Raw genomic sequence first — 6,225 nt, 5'->3', positions numbered from 1 at the left:
CTCAAGAATTATACCCCAAATTCTTGAGTACACTCTCTCCCAAAGAGAACAATACAAATTTGCAAACTTACAAGGAAATCCTCACAAGGTAGATTATTTGCACAATTATAGAATAAAGAAAAGAACACTCAAGAATGAATACAATTGAGCACAATAAGTGTTCTTGAAAGCAAAATGAATATTGAATGAAAAATAGGCTTGAAATGCTCAAACTTGAGGTTTGATGCTTTCTCTTTGATTCTCTCTTGATTCTAGTTGCTTGATGTTTCTTATTCTTGATAAATGGCTTTTAAGCTTGATTAAATACACCTTGAATCACTTCTGAACGTTGGGGATCATTAATGAAGTTTTTGGAGCCGTTTAAGTGTGAAAACAATTAATATTTCTGCTTGGAGAGTGGGGGGAATCGGTACCCCTAATGGGGAATCGGTTCCCTAAGTGTAAAATTCAAATATTTCAACCGTTGAACATTGGGGGGAATCGGTTCCCTCCGAGCATACTGGAATTCTCGGAGCCAAACCATTCAGGGGGAATCGGTACCCCTTGGGGGGGAATCGGTTCCCTCTGAGCAATCTGGAATTTTTTGCTTTGAAATGGTTCGAAATATTTTGTAAAATTGTTTTGAAATTATTTTAAGATTAAAACTTAATTTTACACTTGAGTAAGGATTTAAAATGAACTTTGAAATGCTTTGAGTAATATTTTGATATTCAATTTAATATATCGAATATGCTTAGAAAAAATCTTTTTCAAAATTAAAATTCTTTTAATTTAATTTGTTATATCGAAACATCAAAATGTTTTCAACAGGCTTGTTCCTGCTGGTGAAGGAAATACCTTTAGAAGATCAAATTATTCAAATCAAGATATTGAATCCCCAAATATACCTCAATATTCGATGTTAAATCTCCAAAGATGCCCCATAATTCATTGTTTATTGCTCCAGTACTGATTCTAAGCATGAGCTTTGTGTTTGAGAGCCACATGTCAACTACCAAGATCCACTCAAGAGAGATTGCTTGTTTGAAAAACGTTTTTCTTCTTTTTTATTTTCGAAAGTATGAAAATATCAAGTAAAATAGTTTTGAAAAATGTTTAATCAAAAGTTTGAAAATATTGCCCCTTTCGAGGTTTCACAATTGACAAATCATAAAACAAGAGCTAATTGGATATCAAATAATTATTTAAAATGTTAATCCTTCAATAAATTATAGCTATTGGATAAGTGTTAAAATCAATGTTATCTTTGAGGTATGTTTTTGTAAAGAAATGATAAAATATGTCTCAGGTTGTTATTTTTTGTCAAAGGCTTGGTATTATCATTTATTTACTGTTCAATAATCTGATGGAGTAGCTTATGTACTCATTTATTGGAAGTGTTCTCCGGCTCCAGCTCTCATGTTCTCATTTATATTGTGTGATGCCTTATCAAGGGATTTGTGCGATAGCCTCTTATGCAATAGTTGCACAGTTTTCATTTTCCACCAGAGTGTATTCTTGCAAACCTCAACCTGAGACAAGTTGTTTCCTTGCCCCATCAAAGTTTATCCCAAAAATTGGCTCCCTTTGCCCCATCTTCGATCTTGAGCTTCGGAGAGATATTCGTTGAATTCCAAGATACTTTCGGAGAACTTATCTTGTTTGAAAATTTTGAAAAAAATCAGAAGAGTTTTGAAAATATATTTCCTCATTATAAGTTTCACAATTGAAACAAATCATAAACAAGAGTTCATTGGATATCAAAAGAATCAACTGCTTTTTTAATCTTTGATAACTGTAAATATTTGACTAATATTAATATTAAAAGGTTGGTTTCGAGGTTAGCTACCTAAACTCTAAGATTTGTTTCCTCGATTTGGTTATCGTGAAGATCATGGCTTGCCCCTCTTTCTTGGTTTGACATTTTGATCGGAGACGAGCAAAATATCACAACTAGCATAGTCAATTGCTAGACTTTTTAGAACATTTTTGTTTCAGTTCTCTGAAATCTTCCATTTGTTCAAGCTTTATAAACTCCTCTAGTCAAGACAGTGCAGAAATATCGGTCTAAAAATGAGATTTCTGAGTGCTCATGTAAAGTTAACTATAACAGGTGTTTCTCAACTCCCTTAGTCCATATTTTGAAACTCCTTATTTAGTAAATTTGATTTTAATTTGCCATTGTTTGGCTAGATGAATTCAGTTTTATTGTACATGTATATTATAAATGCCTTTGTTTGGCTAGCTGAAGGATACATGTCATCATAAAGTCTTCGACTTGACAACCATAGTGGAGCAAACACCGAATTGCCAAGTACCCGATTAATGTCATGGTTTGAATGTAATCTATTCATAAAGTCAGGGCTTTCGAGTTTCCTCTATAACCAATTGATTTAGCGGAATATCTCACCTTTATTGTATACATATATCTAATTTTTTGGATATACGGATTCCATTTCTTAAGCTTACTGAGGAGAACATGTTATAGTCCTGGTGTTTTGAAGGTAAGAAAATATCATTAGATTTCAATTCCCAAGCAACTGACCTAGACTAGATTCATCTACTTGACCATTTCATCTGATAAGGTTATGATCATCATTGAACGTCATTAACAGAAGTAGAAACTAATTAGTTTTGCAAGCTCATGTGCTAGTTGCTCCATTTTATCTGCTCTTAACACATACCTGAATGTCAAACCTTTGATTGACTGTACATACGAGGAGATGGTTAGCTTGGTTCCTTCAAGGGAAATGTATGTATTTTGGTGTATTATCTGGATTAGAATCAAGGGGTCCTTGTTTTTGCTGGGTTCAATCTTGTCATTTGTCAAAGTTTTACAACTTCAATTATTGAAAAAACCTTTTAATTAAGATGATATTAAAATAATTCAAGATTACAATTTTCTCATTGTTCATTTCCTCAGAAGGAAGTATTTTATTGAAAATGTTCAAATGTCAAGTGACTTACAAACATTCACATACACCTAGATAGAAAAACTAGTTCAAACAAATGACATGTATGAGAATACAAAAAAACTCATTACGGATGCCCCAGAAGACTCTGGATCAGAATGCCCTATCATACATTGAACGTCAATGCCCCTGAATCGATCAGATCTTTGACCTTACGCTTGAATTCCCCACAGTTCTCAGTGGTGTGCCCTGAGCTCCCAATATGATAGATGCATATGGTGTTAATATCATGGCCTTCAGGATATGGGGCTTCTTTTGGTTTGGATTGAACTGGATTCACAATATTCTTCTCAATTAGCGTTGTGAGCAATTCCTCATATGTCACTGGGATTAGATTGATGTAACGAAACACCCCCCATTGTTTATTCTGGTGGGAAGGTTAATGTTCAAGTGAACATATTGTACTCAATGTCTTCAGGTTTTATTGGTAGAAAAAATGTCGGGTTTGCGTCTAAGAATACGATAGTGTGACTTTATTGGCTCAAAGAAAGGTAAGTGTATGACTTTTGTGACTCAAAAAGATAAAAGCAATGTTTCAGAGTCTCAAGGAAATGTAATCTCAAAATTTGGTCTTTTGGTAATGACCGTGAATTACTTCGGGTACAAAATCAAGAGATTTTATTTTGGGATTTTAGACAGTATAAAAAAGGTATAATCTTGCCATATGTCAAAAATCCATAACTCTTGAAGAATTAAGAGAATCCGTAATTAACTTGATATTCAAAGAACTAAAGATTAAAACTCATTCAATTATTCAACCTTAGAAGGAAGCATAAGTTCAATCATTAATGATTAAAAATATTTAAGCAAATATTAAAGACAAAATAAAAATGAGTTCAGACAAAACAATGCTCTCAGTGCAAGTGGTAGATTCAATGACTTCTCTTGCTTAGCATTAGGATGCCCCTGAATAAATCAGATTCTGGATTTTGATCTTAAGTGCCTTACAGTTCTCAGCGGAATGTTAGGAGCTTCTTATATGGAATTCCTTATGGCTTCAACATCATAAACCTCAAGATATGGGGACTCTTTTTTCTCAGATCATCCTGGAAGGATCAGTCCCACAACCATCAAAATAGTTCCCATCGTACTTATTACATATTCTTCCTTTAATTTGCTCGTACATTTCTTCTATTCTCCATGTGGTGTCACGTAATCAGGATCACTTCCATCGAATCCTCCATGAATTAATTCCATGTTTTTATGAATGATGCATGTGAAAATGCTTAAATGAATGACATGCAGAATGCAAATGCAAAAGGTATCGATTTCCAAAAGTGATCATTCTTAGAAAGAGTTCCATTTATCCAAAAGAGATTTCTTCTTTACAAGAGAGATCAATTTATGAATGCGGTTTGACCCTTTTACTTAGCTCTATGATTTCAGTCATGATCCCAACAACTTTCTCTTCTTTCCAGAAATGACTTTGAATCCAAACGGTGAGTAGTTCACTGCAACCTCTGAATCGACTTCACTCCAATCTATGATAATTATTTGAGGATTGGAAGGTCTTTGCCAAGACAGCCAGTGCAGGATTTATATCTCTCTCTAATCTGTCAAAGAAATTTGTAACAACAACCTGCACGTGGAAGAAGGTATTTGAGAATATCATTAAACCATGTATAGCTAGATCAAAGGTGTCTAATCTTGTATCTTCATCTATGTGCTCGAGTATCACCTTCTTGAGACAAAGCTGCGAAAAATATTCGTTTTCTCCCCTTTGTGTTTAGACCAAGCTCAAACCGCCAGATTGAGATCTTCATTGTTATGAAAACTCTTTTCCATATTATTGACCGCTCTTCTAGTATGATGATTACTTGGTTAATCAACACCTTTTTTATTTATGATGATCATGCAGAATGCGAAGATGCAAATGCATATGCAAAAGTGATTATCATCTGAAATACAATACAAACAATGATGAAAAATGATATAAACAAAAGAAAAGAAATATATTAGTACATGAAAGATAATTGATACAGATAAAATGTTATTCAAAGATGAATATAACACCTACCCCTTCATGATATCTACCCGAACATGCTTTTAATATATAGTAATCCTACCCACAATGATTTTATTTCCAAGAAAATAATCCTAACCGCATGGTATCTAATTCACATGCTTTTATTCAACAAAATTTAAAGCAAAAGATAAAGGTTCAGAAACGTTTCTCCTTTGTGTACACTTAATTTGGGTACATACCGATTGACAGAGGTTCGGTATGACTATACCTAGGGTGACCGTTCTACGGTTCACTATATGCATGGTATTGGGTTCTAAATAAAAAGTACTCGAATTGTCCATATTGGTGCCTCCATAGGCTGACAAACCCTCAATCTTGGTTCATTACAAGCTCGTATGGATCGAGTTCAATTCGAGATGATACATTCCCTTATGTCCATGCAGAGTAACAATTTATCTCACATAGACATAAGGTATATGAACCCTAAAGGTTACTAGCTAAAACCCATGTAGAGAAATAATTTATCTCACGTAGGCAAAACTTTCACCTCAACTTAAAAGAGACAAAGCTCGTAAGTGAGCTTATGTTATGAAAATGTACGTGTTGTGTGTGAGGAGAAACTCACAAACCTTTGAAAACACGACAAAAATAACACTCTCATAATTTCCAAAATCTATTCAAATCTGAAAATCACTAAAATCAAAAATCAATTAGTTTAAAAAACAATAAGTTGAAAATCAAAATAAAAAAAGGATCGTAAATTAAATACAATTTAAAATTATAATTCCCAAATATAAAAACAACGTAAAATTGTTTATGGCCTGACTCTCGAGGTCCCAATAGAGTCGTCAAGCTGTCATAACATCTCCCCAGGGGATCCGTTAGACTTGAAAATTTTAGTTTTCTGGGAAAGGCAATGAAATATGATTTTGAAAAATGATTATGATTATCTATTTTGAAAAATTGGTGATTTGAAATTAATTTGGAAAACGATTTGATTTTGGAGTAGCCACCAACCATTAAGTTAGGTAGGTTGAAAACCTTAAACGTAAAAAATGGTATGCATTTTACCAAAGATTCGTTTTAAGAGTTCGAGAGTCGGTTACGTGTGGAGAAGGGTGAGCACCCCCATAACGCCCAAATTTTGGTACCTAAACGATTATACGGTGTTTAAATATTGGGAATTACGAACTCAAAAATATATTTAAATTACAGTCCTTTTATTTATTTGATTTCATTCAAAAAAGTGTCAATTTTTGGATAACTAATGCCCTCTTATGTGAACAATCTTCGAGAAAAACGCTTCCT

The sequence above is a fragment of the Hibiscus syriacus genome, unplaced genomic scaffold (genome assembly GCF_006381635.1).
Source record: "Hibiscus syriacus cultivar Baekdansim isolate YM2019G1 unplaced genomic scaffold, ASM638163v2 tig00116983_pilon, whole genome shotgun sequence".
NCBI lineage: Eukaryota > Viridiplantae > Streptophyta > Magnoliopsida > Malvales > Malvaceae > Hibiscus > Hibiscus syriacus.
Note: the sequence above shows the minus strand (reverse complement) of the source record.